We start from the raw sequence: 13,938 nt of genomic DNA on the forward strand, positions 1-13,938 counted from the left end.
AAAATGCTCTCTTTGTCCTTGACTTTTGACTATTTGATTATAATATGCCTTGAAGAGGACCTCTTTGGGTTGAATCTGTCAGGGGGCCCTTTGAGCTTAATGGATCTGGATGTCTATGTCTCTCCCAAGACTTTGGAAGTTTTCAGCAATTATTCCATTAAATAAGATTTTTGTGCCTTTCTCTGTATTTTCTTCTTCTGGAACTCCCATCATGCCAGAGTTTCATTGCTTAATGGTGCATCATAAGTCCTGTAGGCTGTGTTACTTTTTTCGTTCTCTTTTCTTTTTTTCCCTCTGACTGGGTAATTTCAAAAAACTTATCTTCAAGTTCGCAAATTCTTTCTTCTGCTTGATCTAGTTTGCTTTTGAAGCTCTCCATTGTACTTTTCATTTCATTCACTGAATTCTTCAGTTTCAAGATTTCTGTTTGGTTGTTTGTTTCTCTTTGGTTCTGTTTTATGATATCTCTTTGTTGCATTTCTCACTCAGATCATGAATTGTTTCCTTGATTTTGTTGAATTACCTATCTGTAGCTTGAATCTCATATCTTGCTGAGTTTTCTTTTTTATTTTTATTTAATATTTCTACTTCCTTTTCCTCCCTCCCTCCCTCTCTTTCTCTTTCTTTCTTTCCTTCCTTCCTTCCTTCCCTCCTTCCTTCCTTCCTTCCTTCCTTCCTTCCTTCCTTCCTTCCTTCCTTCCTCCCTTCCTCCCTCCCTCCCTCCCTCCCTGTCTCCTCTCCTCTCTTTTCTTTTGTTTTTTTTTTCTTTCTAGATCATGTCTAACTCTTTTGCCCAGGCTGGAGTGCAGTGGTGTGATTTCAGCTCACTGCAACCTCCACCTCCAGGGCTCAAGTGATCCTCCCATCTCAGCCTCTCAAGTAGCTAGGACTACAGGCACTCAACAATATCCTTGGCTAAATAAAAAAAAAATTTGTAGAAATGAGACTTCCCTATATTGCCTAGGCTGGTCTTGAACTCATGGACTCAAGCGATCTTCCTGCCTTGGCCTTCCAAAGTGCTGGGATTATAGGAGTGAACCCCTGCACCCAACTGAGCTTTCTTAAGAACATTATTTTGAATTTCTTTTCAGGTGATTAATAGATTTTCTTTATTTTGAGGTCTGTTCCTTTGATGGTGTCATTTATTTTTTGCTTTTTCATGTTTCTTTTATCCCTGCATTAATATCTGTGCATCTGGTGGAACAGCTACCCCTTCAAAACCTTACAGAGTGGCTTTCATAGGGAAAGACTCACCTGCAGAGGGGTCTTCAGGTGCCGGGTGGGCAGGCTGTGGTGGCTGTGGATTGAAGTGGATGCAGTAGTATAGCCCCTGTGCAGCTTCTTCAGCTGTAATCAATGTCAGGGATGATTGTGAGTGCCTCAGTAGTCTAGGCTGCAGAAGTTTGTGGCAGCAGTGTATGCTGTTCTTAGTAGCAAGAGCTTTTGGGGTTTTCCTGTTCTCATGTTATCCACAAGGGTGAGTTTTAGATGAGGGTATCCTTCTTGGTGTTGGGTTAGACATGGCCCACGAGCGGCTGCAGTGGTGCTGGGTTCTGGGGTGCAGGTGTTCAGAGTGGCTGTAGAGCCCAAGTCCTGGGCCCAGGCTCTCACAAACCTACTGTGGCACCTGGGACTTGGGGTGAAGGTTCACTCTCTGTGAAGCATGGGTGAATGCAGATGGCCCACAAAGCTGGTGTCAGTGACTCTGAGGCATACTGCAGCAGCTCAGGCCCTGCTGGATTTTTAACTATGACCCTGACTCTGGGGTGCAGGGCACAGCACTGGCCCAGCTTCAGGGAAGAAGGGGTGCTGTGGAGGTTCAGGTCCAGTGAGCAGAACACAGCTGTAATTCAGGAGCTGGAGCCAATAGGTCACAGCAGCAACTCAGGCCCTGGGGAATAAGGCACCATGTAGTGGTGTCTCTAGACCTTGGGATGGTGGGACATGCCAGTATCTGAGGCTCGGCAAGATAGCAAGGACCCAGGAATGGTGAAATTCAGCTGCGGCTTGGGCCTCAGGAAGCATGGAGCAGCACAGCAATGACTCTATTCGTCGAGGAGGTGGGGTGCCTCAGCAGCTCCGAATCTGGGTGGCTAGTCTGGTCCCAGGGAGGCAGGGTTTTCCACTTGTTTGGCCTGGGGGCGGGGGGTGAGGTGTCTCATCTCAGTCAATGCTCTGTTTTCCTGGGATGTGGGATGCCACATCAGCTCAGCCCTGCAAGATGCAGCTGCTCAGCTCATCCAAGGCATTTATTTCCTGGGAGGTTGGGAGCCACTTCAGCTCAGGTGCTGGGGTTGTGACTGCTCTGGGTAGCTAAGGCAGGGATTCCCTGGGAATCCACAGTGCCTCATCAGCCTCAGCACCAGGGGGTGTGATTGTTCTGGGTAGCCAAGTCACTGATTCTTGATTTTCCCAGAGATGGGGTGCCGCTTCAGCTCAGGCCAAGAGAGGCAGGGTGTAGCAGCAACTGGGAGGCGTGGATGGAGTGGCTCTGGCCCTCTGGCAGCCTGTTACCTCTGGTTAGCTCCTGATCCTGTAACATATACCCTCAAGTTTTCCAAATGAATTTCTGGAATGTTCACCAAGACTCTTTTTTTTCTGGAAGGTCCTAAATTCTAATCTGTCTTCTCAGCACCATAAAACTGCCCAAAATTCTCTCCTTGAAATTTGAGGCATCTGCCATGTGCAGTTACAGAATTTGGCAAACTTATTGAGGCAAAAACAAACCATGTTTTTTAGGTTTCTCAAGTTTTCAATTTTTATCACTTATACCTCATGAGATTTCTGAAGTTCTGATGGTTTCTCAGTCCCCTGGCAGTGACCCACTGCCTGGGCAAAGCTTTCTCAGCTTTTTACCTATTCACAGAATTGACAGAGGCTCCCAGCTTCCTCTCTGCAATTCCCCCTCCCCATAATCAAATCCTGTATAGGTCCCATTGGCTCTCAAGATCTCTGATGCCTGTAACTATGACCCTTGCATTTTACTTGCTTTTCTTTGTTGTTGTTGTTGGTTTTCTGTTTGTTTGTTTGTTTTTTTGAGATGGAGTCTTGCTCTGTCGCCCAGGCTGGAGTGCAGTGGCACAATCTCGGCTCACTGCAACCTCCGTCTCCTGGATTCAAGCAATTCTGCTGCCTCAGCCTCCCACACAGCTGGGACTACAGGCACGTGCCACCATGCCCAGCTAATTTTTGTATTTTTAGTAGAAACAGGGTTTTACCATATTGGCCAGGCTGGTCTCGAACTCCTGACCTCGTGATCCACCCGCCTCGGCCTCCCAAAGTGCTGGGGTTACAGGCGTGAGCCACCGCACCCAGCTGCATTTTATTTGCTTTTCTAATTACATTCCATGGGGCATTGGTCTGCCATAGCAATCCTGGTAGTAAAAGCCCTCTAGGCTTCTTTATTTTACATTTTTAAGTTCTAAACATTGTGTCTGAAAAATATAGGGGTAATTTGAGGTTCTAGGTGATGTGATTTTCCTCCAGAAAGTACATATGCTTGCTTCTGGCTGTTAGCTAGTCCAAGGGTAGGCCACCTTAATTCAGCCAGGAATTGGCATGCTTTGAGGCTTGGCTTCAGTCTTTGGAGGGCTGATTTACTCTTGTAACTAGAGCATAGCTCTTTGGGGTCCCAGCTGAATGCCTGGGGTGTTTGCCAGGCTTCCTCCTCCCTGGCAGAACCTGCCCTCCATTTTGGTTACAGCAGTTTGACAAGGCCGCTAAAAGCTCATTCACTTCTCAGCTCCTGATCCTCAGTCACTCTTCTTGCTTATAGAGTCTACCTGTTGCTTTGAGGGGTGGAGAGGCCTCAAATTCTGGGTTCACTTATCTTGATTTCCTTCCTCTTTCAGATTGTAGCACTACAAAATTTCATTGCTTTGATCATCTTTCAGTTGCCTTCAAACAAATATTGTTGTATGTTGTCCAGTTTTTCTAGTTCTCCAGGGAGTCAAGTTCAGCACCAACCTAGCCAGTACTTACTGGAGGTGGAACTTCCAACAATACAAAATTCTTCGTGGGAAAAAACCCCTGTATGTGCTGTATGGTACTAGCTTGGTTAAAACTAAAAGCGTGTAATACGTGCTGTGGTTTGAATATGTCCCCCAGATTTCATGTTTCAGAAACTTGATCCCTGAATTCACATGTAGATGATATTTGGAGTTGGGGCCATTGGGAGATAACTAGAATTAGATAAGGTCATCTTATCTATGGGTCAAGGGGCCCCATGATGAAACTGGTGGCTTAATAAGAGGAGAAAGAGAGATCTGAGCTGGCACGCTCTTGCCCTCTCACCATGCTGTGATGCAGGAAGGAGGCACACACAAGGTGCCAGAACCTTCATGTTAGACTTCCCAGACTCCAGAAATTAAGAAATAAATGTCTTTTCTTTATGAATGACCCGGTCTCAGCTATTCACTTATAGCAATAGAAAATGGACTAACTGTACAGTCAGCCCTCCCTAACCATGGGTTCCTCATTGGTGGGGTCAACCAATCAAAGATTGAAGATACAGGCATGCATTGTTTAACAATGGGGATATATTCTGAGAATTGTGTTGTTAGGTGATTTTATTGTTGTACTAACGTCATAGAGTATACTCACACAAACCTAGATGCTATAACCGACTGCACACCTAGGCTATCCCTACTGCTCCTAGGCTACAAACCTCTACAGCATGTTACTGTTCTCAATACTGTAGGCAATTGTAACACAATGGTAAGTATTTGTGTATCAAAACATCAAAAAGGTACAGTGAAAATATGGTATAAAAAGTTAAAAATTGTACACCTGTACAGGGCACTTACCATGAATGGAGCTTACAGAACTAGAAGTTGTTCTGTGTGAGTCAGTGAGTGAATGGTGAGTAAATGTGAAGACCTAGAACTACTGTGAACTTTACAAACACTACACTTAGGCTACATTAAGTTTATAAAAAATGTTTTCTTTCTTCAACAAAAAATTAACTTTAGCTCACTGTAACTTTTATACTTTACAAACTTTAAATTCTTAAACACTTTTTGACTCTTTTGTAATATCACTTAGCTTAAAGCACACGTTGTACAGCTGTACAAAATATTTTCCTTTTTTATATCTTATTCTATAACCTTTTTCTATTTAAAAATTCTCTCTCTCTTTTTTTTTACTTCTTAAACCTTTTTATTAAAAACTAAGAAGCTGATATGGTTTGGCTGTGTCCCCACCCAAATCTCACCTTGAATTGTAATAATCCCCATGTGTCAAGGGCGGGGCCAGGTGGATATAATTGAATTATGGATGCGGTTCCCTTATACAAGATTTTTGTATTTTTAGTAGAAACAGGGTTTTACCATATTGGCCAGGCTGGTCTCGAACTCCTGACCTCATGATCCACCCACCTTGGCCGCCCAAAGTGCTGGGATTACAGGCGTGCGCCACCATGCCCAGCTGCATTTTATTTGCTTTTCTAATTACATTCCATGAGGCATTGGTCTGCCATAGCAATCCTGGAAGCAAAAGCCCTCTAGGCTTCTTTATTTTACATTTTTGAGTTCTAAACATTGTGTCTGAAAAATATAGGGGTAATTTGAGGTTCTAGGTGATGTGATTTTCCTCCAGAAAGTGTATACGCTTGCTTCTGGCTGTTAGCTAGTCCAAGGGTAGGCCACCTTAATTCAGCCAAGAATTGGCTGAATTGTTTGTATTTTTAGTAGAGACGGGTTTTTACCATATTGGTCAGGCTGTTCTCATGGTAGTGAATACGTCTCACAAGATCTGATGGTTTTATAAATGGGAGTTCCCCTGAACAAGCTCTCTTGCCTGCTGCCATATAGGATGTGTCTTGCCTCCCCTTTGTTTTCTGCCATGATGGTGAGGCCTCCCCAGCCATGTGGAACTGTGAGTCAATTAAGCCTTTTTCTTTGATAAATTACCCAGTCCTGGGTATGTCTTTATTAGCAGTGTGAGAACAAATGAATACAGATGCAAACACGCATACTATCCTAGGCCTACACAGGGTCAGGAGCGATATCACTGTCTTCCACTTCCTCATCTTGTCCCACTGGAAGGTCTTCAGGGGCAATAACATGCACTGAGCTGTTATCTCCTATGATAACAATGCCTTCTCCAGGACTACCACAAACCCATGAGTAATGCATTGTGCCACAGTGTTATAATGGCTAAATGTCACTAGGAGATAGAATTTATTCAGTTCCATTGTAGTCTTGTGGGACTACCATTCCATATGCGGTGTGTCGTTGACCAACGTGTCATGTGGTACATGACTGTATTCGGGGGAAAAAAAACAATAAAAAATAATGCAAATTAAAAATACAATATAACAACTATTTACATAAAATTTACATTACATTATATACTATAATCTAGAGATGATTTAAAGTATACGGGAAGATGTGTATAGGTTATATGCAAATACAACACCATTTTATATAAGAGACTTGAACAACGACAGATTTTGGTATTCACAGGTGTTCTGGGACCAAATCCCCCATAGATACAGAGGGATGACTGATTTATGTATCGAAAGACCAAAAAGACATAGGTCAAATTGTTAGTAGTGGTTCTCTTGAATGATTGGAATATAGGTGAGTTACTCATTGTCTCTGTGCTTCTTGTATTTTCTAAATTTTCTATAATAAATATGGATATTTTGTATTTTAAAAATGCTAATTTTGTAAAAGATGACTGCCAGGTAATAGTAGTCAATCAGGAAAGGCAGAAAAGGCAAGAAAGCTGGAGAAAAAGGTGATAATATGGGAATAACAAACCTGGATTCTTCCTGCTGCACTCCCCAACAGTCTCACTGCACTTCTGACTCCAGATGTCTGGGGATTTCTCCCCATTGACAAGCAAGCCATCCTCCAGAAGGGACACCTGCTGGTGTCCTCCAGTTCATTTCAATTCCAACACTATCTGAGATTCCCTTGACCTTGACACTCTTAGTGGTGGGAACTGGAGTGGCTTGTTTCACTCAGCCTGTCAATGGCTACTTTTCTTGAGAAGAAGCCTGCAAGCAAGTGAGTGTGGGAACCGGAGTGAATGGAATGATGGGACTGGTCAGTTGCTTCTCTCTGGCTGGAGCAGGCTCTGTTGAGGCCCCGCAGCAGCCTCCAAGCTCCTGCTCCCTCAATATCTGGGTTCTTGTCCGGCATCCAGAAAGAATCAGGTCACACAAATAGATTGAAGGGCATTGTATGCAGAGGATGATATTGGGCGATAGAAGAGGCTCTTGGTGGGAAGGGGAGTTGGAAAGGGGATGGTGTGGGAAGAAGGTGATCTTTTCCTGAAGCTGCACCATCCGAAATTAGGTGAGTCTCTCCACAGTCTCTGATGCTCAGTTGTATCTCTGCTCGCTGCTTAGCCTCTTGTATCCCCACTGCTCAGTCGCTTGTGTTGCTCTACCAGCTGCAGTCTTTTTATGAGCACAGGATTTGGGCATGGCAGGCCAAAACAGCAACATTTGGGCAGAAAAACCAGGTCAGCTGTTTCACTTAGGGCCAAAGTTCCAGGCTTAAGGGTGGGGTTTAGCCAGCCCCCATTTCCAATGCCAAACCCAAGCCCCAGGTTGGTTTACCTGTGCTTCTGACCCACCGGCTATACATTGGGGTTTCCTCAGCCTCCTCCTTAGGTCTGATTAATTGGCTGGAGTGGCTCACAGAACTCAGGAAACACTTACTTACATTTGCCAGTGTATTGTAAGGGCTATCACAAAGGATACAGATGAAGAGATGCATGGGGCGAGGCATGGGGAAGGGACATGGAGCTTCCACGGCTTTCCTGGGTGCCACTCTCCAGGTGCCTCCACTTGTTAAGCTTTCTGGAAGCCCCCCGAACCCAGTCCTGTTGAATTTTTATGGAGACTTCAATACATAGGCATGATTAACTAGATCATTGGCCATTGGTGATCAACTTAACCTTCAGCCCCTCTCCCTTCCCTAGAGTCATGAGGTGGGGCTGAAAGTCCGAACCCTCTAATCCTGTCTTGGTTTGAGTGACCAGCCCCATCCTGAAGCTACCTAGGGGCTGCCAGCCACCAGTCAATCATTAGCATACAAAAATACATCACTTTGGAGATTTCCAGGATTTTAGGGACTGCATGTCAGGAAACTGGATGAAGACCAAATAAATATTTCACACTATCACAATATACCAGAAACTGAAAAATTAGATCTCCCATGAGGCCCATAGAACAGTGGAAGAAGGAAGGTGGGGCTACAGAGAGATGATTGCAAAATAACACCCAAGAGCTGGAAAGGAATCAGTATATCTTCTCCAAACCCCTCACTGTAGTTGTATGCATGCAGACACGCAGGCTCATGAGGCCACATGGCTTGCCATCGAGTTAGTGACAGTGCTGGGTCAGGAGCCAGGTCTCCTGATTACCAGGCCAGTGCTCTTTCCGGAGGAGCTTGTGGAGTAAATGTGAGCTGGGATAATCACAGGGCTCTCCCCACAGGACAGGGACAAACTAGGGCTGCCTGTGCAGGATCACTTGATCTAGCCAGACCTTCTCAGGTAGAGGAATTGCCAGAGACATGGCTGTTGGTGGGAGGCCCTCCATTTGGCTGGTGAGAGATGAGCTTCAACAGGGATGGCAGTGTCTATGACGCCTTTCTAGCATAGCACTCAAAAGCCTCCTCGGCCTGCCTAGGTGTCCTCGCTCCACGGGCCTCTCCTCTAACTCCTGTAACCCCCCACAACTCTGTTCTGGTGGCTTCATGCTGAGTTATGACCTTACTGCCCCTAAATAGGTTTGTGTCTTTGCTGACATCATCCCCTATCAAGAGATTTTTTTCCACTCTCTCTCTCCTACCTGAAATCTACCTACCCCTCAAGGTGTAATTCTAATCCTCACCATCTTCAGCTAGTGGAGCCCAAGTGTCTCATGTGGAGAGGATCCTCCAGGCTTTGCATTTTTCTTTGGCTGGTGTCAGTCTTCTTGCAGAGATGCTAAGGTCTGGAAGGCAGGAATCAATTCTCCCATTTGGTGGCGTGCTCCCAGGCATGGAGGAAAATGTCTTGTATGAGGCAGGCACTAAGTAAACACTTGTGGAGTGACTGGTGGGCTGTTGGAAAGAAATGTGTGAGAGGCTGGGGCACATCCAGAAGGAGCTGACAGAGGATTTTGAAGAGTAGTGGGCAGCACAGAGCTCTTTACAGGAGCCTGTTAAAGGCTTTCTGCTGGCTGCTTTTCCTCCCTTGATTCTGATGTCAGTTTCAGAAAGACTTAGGACCCTGAGTCAGGAGGGAGCAGATATTAGAAGGAGAAAAACAAGTTGTGCTGTTGAGGAAAGACAATGTCAGGAGGAAGCACTGTAGTGGAAACCCAGGTCTGGAGAGATTAGAAACTGCCTGGATGGAGATTGCGCTGCTGCAGGCTTAAGTACATTTTCTCAGATGTGGGGCAGGCTGGCCTTGAGAACAAAGAACAGAAATATGAGTTTGGGCAGAGAACAAACAGTATGTGAGATTTTTGGTGGCAAATAATGATAAGCCAATGTGCTTGGGTTTGGAAAGAGGAGCAACTTCCCGTTTAGCAGAGGGAACCTTATTAAGGGAACTATTATACTGATCTGAAGCCAGAGTTTTTCAGGTTTTTGATGACTTCCATTAAGTGCCTGAGCAGAGGCATGTAATAGAATGGGGAAGCCAAGGAGATTTATAAACCAAAGATGTTTGAATGAGAAATGTGGAGTTCATAAATTTTGGAGTCTCTTGTTGCCACACAGAGGTTTATTTGGGGGAAAGGATTTGGAGTCTATCATATTAGAATTAGCTGCTGTTGTGATCAGATTTCAGACAGCAACACAGGGGTGGGGAGAGAGAACAAATCTTGCCTTCCCTGGCTGGGGGATTTTGGCAGATTCTCAGAGGCTGGGCTCATAGGAATTAATTTGTGGAAAAGGGAGCCAGGCAACAGGAATTAATTCAAGGAATTATTGAGAATGCAGAGGAGCGTCCAGCTCTCATGTTATTCACAAAAGAATGAGGACACTGTGGGTTTTGGAAGTAGCTTTTAAAAGGCATCCAAAGCATCTCATGTTGGTGATATAAATGTTTGGGGAGGGTGAGAAAGAGGAGCTGGGTAGGGCAGGAGGAGCTTTATGTATCACTGAAGTAGCGTAATATAATTTAAAGAGGGTTGGTAATTTGACCCCAGCTTAAAATATGACCTGTACTCAGGAACTCAGCTCCTGAAACTTCACCATCAGATCTTCATTCCATATCGTCACTCGTACTTCACTCCAGTGAGGTTTATGGGATTATTTTTCCCATTATTGAAGGGACTTTGAATGGCACCTGAGAAGAGAAGAGATTAAGAAGAGACAAAAATCCCACGCACTCAACTTGTTTTGCCTTGAGAGTGACCTTGAGTGTGCTCTATCTTCAGAGAGGCCTTATTTGAAGCCACCTGCCTGGTTTCATATCCCGGCTCTGCTCCTTACCAGTTGGGGAACTTGGGGCCAGCTATTTAACCTCTTTGTACTTGCATTTCCCCACTGGTAAAATGAAGAAAAATGGTCATACCTACTTCACAGGTTGTGAGGATTAAATGAGTTCATGCATGCAAGATACTTAGAACAGCTTCTGGCACATAGCAAGTACTCAATAAACATTTTCTATCATTCTTTCTAGCTTTCAGGATGGCAGCACCTGCTGTTCTGAAAGATTTTCCCATCTAGGCTCCAGCCAAGTGCAGAAGAGTTCAAGGCTGAGGTTGCCAGGGGAAGCAGACATTTCTGAGTTCTCCATTTCTCAACGGCAAACACCTTGAAAGGCTCTTCAGCCCTTTCCTTAGCAACCTTCACAGCTTATTCTAAGTCCCGTGTTTAAGAACTTGGAATTGCAAGGTGTTTTAGAGGCGGTTTTTTCGCTGAAAAAGAAAAGGGGACATGGCCTGAGTGTGGCTAAGGCAAATGCTCTGGCAGGACAGTGCCAACCTTGGTTCTCGTCATTCTTTGATGAGCTTCTGCTCCACATGGGTGACAGGATGGGCTGGTCCTATCCTCCAAGCTGGTCCAGCCCATGGCTGCTGATGCCAGTGCTCTAGCCAGTCATCAGAAAGGCTTGATACTGATGCTGCAAGGGGCATCCTGCTGCAATCTTCCCCCATTTTGTGGCTTCAGGCCCACTCTGTGTGTGGAGGTGGGGATTACTCTAGTTGTCAACTTTGACTCTAGCTACCTCACCCCACTTTACTGGGTCCTAACTTCCCCTCCCCACCTGAGATGCTCTGCCAGTTTCTCTTTCAGGTTATGGCTGGAGCAGACCCAGGAAAGCAGTGTCTTCGGTGGCTTTTGCCTCCTCTGGAGGAAGGGTGGGTGGGGCTGGGCTGGTTGCTTGAAGAGGAAAAGGATGAGGGTGTGTTGGGGAACAGGTGTGCAGAAATGGTGAAGTGGCATGGAAGATGGAGGATTTAAATGTTAAAGGGTGGGTAGAAAATGTACCAAGATATTTTGAGGGCTAAATTTGTTCTGGAAGTTAAATGCATAGAATGTGATGAATCAGAGGAACAAGAGGCACTTAAGATTTTTAAAGCCGTTGGGTTGCCCAGGCGATACACAGACGTTTTGTGGATGGTTTGTTATTAGCAGTAAACATTTACATAGCACTTCACCTCCTCAAATATTCGTCCATAAAACCCTGGAATGGTAGTGACGGCCAGAAAACCAAGACCCAGGGAGGAGGATTTGCTCAAGGTCACAAAGCTGGTTTGCAGCTGAGCTGACGGGAGAGCCTTGGTGTCTTGGCTTTGTGCTGCTACCTGCCAGGGGCTTCCGCCTTGCTTAGATAGCTTGCTTTGCAATACCCAGTGAGGAAGGCGGAAGCAGACTGGCTACAGCCTTCAGCTGGAGGAACAGAGAGGAGGGAAGGGGAGCGATCTATTGACCAAGGAGAAAGCTGTATCTGACCTATCTGCTTCCAGACCTACCTTCTGAGCCCTCGAACCCTGAAGCTGCATGCTTTCTTTTACCTGCTCATCTACCTGGGTTGTCTCTCTTGGAAAATGACACTGCTGAGCTCCCAGCTTCCCAAGTGGCTTGACTTCTCCCCTTTGCCCCCTCGCCACCCACCCCTTGCCTCAGCAATCACCAAGACCTTGAATTCCTTCTATTTAGTATTTGATTTGCTCACTATTCTCCATCCCTGCTACCACTCTCTGTCTACCACAGAGCCTACTAATTAGCCTCTTCACCTCCACTCTTTATTCCCTCCTATCCATTGTACTTCCAAATACCTAATCAGATCACTCTCCTGCTGAAAACCCTTCCAGGGCTCTCAATGGCCTCGAGTTAAATGAAGCCCAGACACCTCATCACAAGGCTCGCGTCCTTTCTTCTGCCTTGTCCAGGGCATGGCCTCACACAGCACCCCAGCCAGAAGGATGCTCAGTTCCCTGACCTCATCATGCTGTGAGTATGTTGGTGATGGAGCCAGAGGGAGCCAAGAAAGATCACAGGAATGGGGGGGTGGTTTTAGGGGGAGAAAGAGGGAGAGGGGGAGGGGGGAGAGGGGAGAGAGGGGAGAGAGGGGAAAGAGAGAGAGAGAGACAGACAGACAGAGAGAGAGAGAGAAAGGCTGAGCCTGGCTGTACTGAACCGTTGGCCAACATGGAAGAACCCACCTCATATGGGATGTTCTCAACTCAAGAGCATTGGCACGAGCCTCAGAGGTGGGTGTTGTCCATCAATGCAAGGCAGCAGACTCAAAACTCTCTCTCTCTCTTTCCAGACAGCTCATCCTGATTTGGTGACCAAAGCACAGCGACCCATAACAGGTGGGACATTTCTTACTGGCTGTGTGATACTGAGTGAGTCACTTAATGTAATGAAGCCATGGGCCTCAGTTTCCTCATCTGTGAAATGGGGATAATAGCTGACCTGCTGTGCAGATGTCTTTTTGTTTGTCTGTTTTGGTTGCACAGCCTATGAACCCCCTTCCATATTGGGGACCCGCTTTGTATAAGCCTCCATGGTGGGAGTGGACTGTTTCCCACTGAGAAGCTGAAAAAGTCAGACACTGTGACAGCCTCCCAGCAGTGAGAGAGTTAGGTGTTCATGTCTAGGTCTTTGCAACTTAAGGGTAATGCAAAGGTGCAGGCCCCATTGAGAATCATTCCAGTAGAGGCAGTGGGTTGGGAGGGTGGCACTGACAATGACGGTGGGGGCGGTCACCACGGTGTCCAGCTCAGTCTCTTGCTGCAGCATGAGCTTGCTTGCTTTCTTCCATGCTTTCTAGTCATGTCTAGAACAGCCTGATTTCCTCCCAGTAAGTTCCATCTGTGCTCTTTAGCTGACCAGAGTCCGTTTCTGTGGATAGATGAAATCGAGTCTTGACTCAAATACTCACCTACTCACAGGGCAGTGAGGGAGAAGCAAAATGTGGAGCTGGGGCTGCTTCAGTGAATCTGGAGTGCAGTTCCATGAGGAAGGGTGAAGCCCTGGGATGGGGAGCACGGCATCTGCTGCATGTTTTCAGTCGAGCTGGAACCCGAGTCAAAAATCACATCAAATATCAGGCATTCCACTGGGAGGAGACGATATTGTGACTATGCTTTGGAAAGGACAAGGAAAATATAAGACTTTCTTACCAATAGAGAGCCCTCCCACTCCTCCTCCTCCATGTCTTAAATTTAGCTTAAAAACATAATTTTTTTTTAAAATGAGGAAAGGCACATGTCCATTCCCATAGATCATTAGCATCGAGGAGCAGACATTTATTTCTGTGCCGTGCCTGTCGGGTCTCAAGTCTGGCTTTGGCAGCCTCCCAAGTCATTTTTATCTGGTGGGACAGAAGGACACTCCTGCAAGCCATGCTCCGGCCTCGGCTTCCTCTGGGGTAGACACATTCCACGCTAAGGTCTGGGCTTCACTTGGCAGAGCAGCAGAAGCAGATTCCCTTGCTCTCCAGCCATTGCCATCCTGCCGGGGGGTGGGGTGG

At 46.1% G+C, this 13,938-nt stretch overlaps 2 long non-coding RNA genes across 2 annotated transcripts in view; one reads left to right on the forward strand and one right to left on the reverse strand.

Moving 5' to 3' along the window:
- The window catches only part of LOC134756542 (uncharacterized), a 39,280-nt gene extending 26,505 nt beyond the window's left edge, over positions 1–12,775 (forward strand). The window contains exons 2-3 of the long non-coding RNA XR_010129286.1: positions 12,272–12,410; positions 12,730–12,775. This is a non-coding gene — a long non-coding RNA (uncharacterized lncRNA). The remainder of the gene's footprint in view (positions 1–12,271; positions 12,411–12,729) is intronic.
- On the reverse strand, positions 8,920–13,452 carry LOC129525812 (uncharacterized). The gene is made up of 3 exons (XR_008670294.1): positions 13,348–13,452; positions 10,170–10,296; positions 8,920–8,953 (listed from the first exon to the last, which is right to left on the reverse strand). It is a non-coding gene; the product is annotated as an uncharacterized lncRNA (long non-coding RNA).
- Positions 13,453–13,938: the final 486 nt, after the last annotated feature.

Source organism: Gorilla gorilla, chromosome 10, assembly GCF_029281585.2.
Source record: "Gorilla gorilla gorilla isolate KB3781 chromosome 10, NHGRI_mGorGor1-v2.1_pri, whole genome shotgun sequence".
Lineage (NCBI taxonomy): Eukaryota > Metazoa > Chordata > Mammalia > Primates > Hominidae > Gorilla > Gorilla gorilla.